Raw genomic sequence first — 2,500 nt, 5'->3', positions numbered from 1 at the left:
TCATATATATATATATATATATATATATATATATATATATATATATTATATAATATATATATATACTATATAGTTATATATATACTATATATATATATATATATAGTATATTATATATATATATATTCTATATATATATATATATATATATATGTATGTTTGTGTGTGTGTGTGTGCGTGTGTGTGTGTGTGAATGATATATATATATATGTGTATATATCTACCAACAAAACAAAGACACTGAAAATGTGCATGTATAAGAAGTGAGCCTCATGTCGTCATGTCCTCAGGGCCTGTAAGCATCATGAGTATGTTGTTGGGGGGGGGCGGGGGGATGGGGGCGGGGGCGGGGAGGGAGGGGGGAGGGGGGGGGAATGTCCCTGACGAAGTGTTCTTCATAATACACTCGCTTCACTCCCTCACTCTTTCGCCTTCCCTGTAGCGACGAAAGACCCTGGAAAATTTAATGAAGAACATTCTTGGAAATATCTCCGGGTCTTGCCCTGTGATGTTGCTTCCTCCAAAACACTTCCAGCTCTCTTTGTGTATCATTTTTTTTTCGACTCTTAATTTTGATGCTACGAAAGTTTCTATATTCATGGCACAGTTCTCTCTCTCTCTCTCTCTCTCTCTCTCTCTCTCTCTCTCTCTCTCTCTCTCTCTCTCTCTCTCTATTTCCTCTGATATTCTGCCGTTTTCAGTGTATGATATTTCCAACTGCTTTAATTTTGATGCTGCAAAAGTTTCTATATTCATGGCACAGTTCTCTCTCTCTCTCTCTCTCTCTCTCTCTCTCTCTCTCTCTCTCTCTCTCTCTCTCTCTCTTCTTTTATGGTGGATGGTCTTCTTCATGTTCATTTTAATTTTCTTTCGGGAGCATGGCGAAGACTGACTGAAAACAAGGGCATTCTTATTTGGGATGATTAATATTTGTCCTTCGTAAAAAAAAATGCATAACAAAGGAAGTACAAATATAAACAGGTTTCTTTTACTACGATGGATTTAATATTCATGCTACTCTACACAATGCAAAAAAGCAGATAATGAAAATCATGCCTGGAAAAGATTCGTAATGGGAATTTTTTTAATGTTTTATATATACGAATAAGCAGAAAATCCTGTCCATTCATTATAAGTAGTGATATGAATTTTCATAACTGGATTGTAAATTAAGAAAAGTAAACAGCAGATTCAAGTGAAGCAAATATTCAATTCTATTTTCTACGCAGAATTAAGAATTAAAAACACGTCGGCTCTGCATAGTAATTTTAAAACAACTGTTCACACGAACATCTGAGTGCATCTAAAAAAAAAAAAAAAAAAAAAAAACAGACACGAGTTTCCACGAAATCAATTTTCTTGAACGGGAAATTTTTTTTTTTACATAGTTTTTATGCATAATTTTTTAAAACTGTTTTTATACCGTTCATTTATTTTTCAAGACCAATGCGCTGCTGTCTGCAAGTTAAAGTTTCCGCTATGATTTTGATATGAAAACACCAAAAAATAAAACTTTCGCTCACGCCGTCTTCTACATAAATTGAAAGCCTCAATAACGATTTACGTAATGACGCGTTTGCTCTAAATTGGCATAACATGACGGCAAACAAAAATAAAATTGTTACAAATTCAGTTCTTATAATAAACTGGAATTAAATTAAAAATCAACAAAAATATTGCTCTGGTAATGCAGTTACAAATATCTTCCTTTTTCGCAATTCAACTGCGCGATAGAATTTATACAAATATCTAATAATAATAAGATAATAAATAATAATAATAATAATAATAATAATAATAATAATAATAATAATAATAAACTTCATCTCAAGGCTATATATACACGGCATATACAAATTAGGGACAATACAATACACATAATTTATATACAGAGATAAAACTATAAAAATGGTAATCCAGACAGTTGCTAAAGTAATATAATAATAGTATTCATTGTAACAGATATCAAAGTAATATAGAATAGTAAAAATAAATAGATTATAAATGATAAAAACAGTAGCATACAATTTTCAGTTTGGGACATCAAGTAGTTACAGAATTCTGGCATAGAGTGCTAAATACGAAATGATTAATACTAGCCGATAATACTGATACAAATACCTATATTTCTGTCTATACATTAAACAATACCCGATAAAAGAATTACGCATTAAATGTACTCATATCACGAAATATATATGAAGCAACGAATATTTCCCGAATAAAAAAAAAAATGCAGAACGAAAAGCCCTAAAATTTAGAGGGAGGGCCAACCATGTATGATACGCACCAATAAATGTGGGAATTTCGAGAAGTCCGTTCATTCAATGTCAGCATCCCTTTCCCCCACAACATCCTGACACAACAAAATGCCCCAAAAGTCTGACCTCGGAAAGCATACAAGATTGAGAGCATTGAACTTTTTTTTTTTTTTACGCACAAATTATTAAACCAGATATGATATTTAACGAACCATATTCATAATATTCTCCAACATGCA

The sequence above is a fragment of the Macrobrachium nipponense genome, chromosome 36, assembly GCF_015104395.2.
Source record: "Macrobrachium nipponense isolate FS-2020 chromosome 36, ASM1510439v2, whole genome shotgun sequence".
Taxonomy (NCBI): Eukaryota; Metazoa; Arthropoda; class Malacostraca; order Decapoda; family Palaemonidae; genus Macrobrachium; species Macrobrachium nipponense.
Note: the sequence above shows the minus strand (reverse complement) of the source record.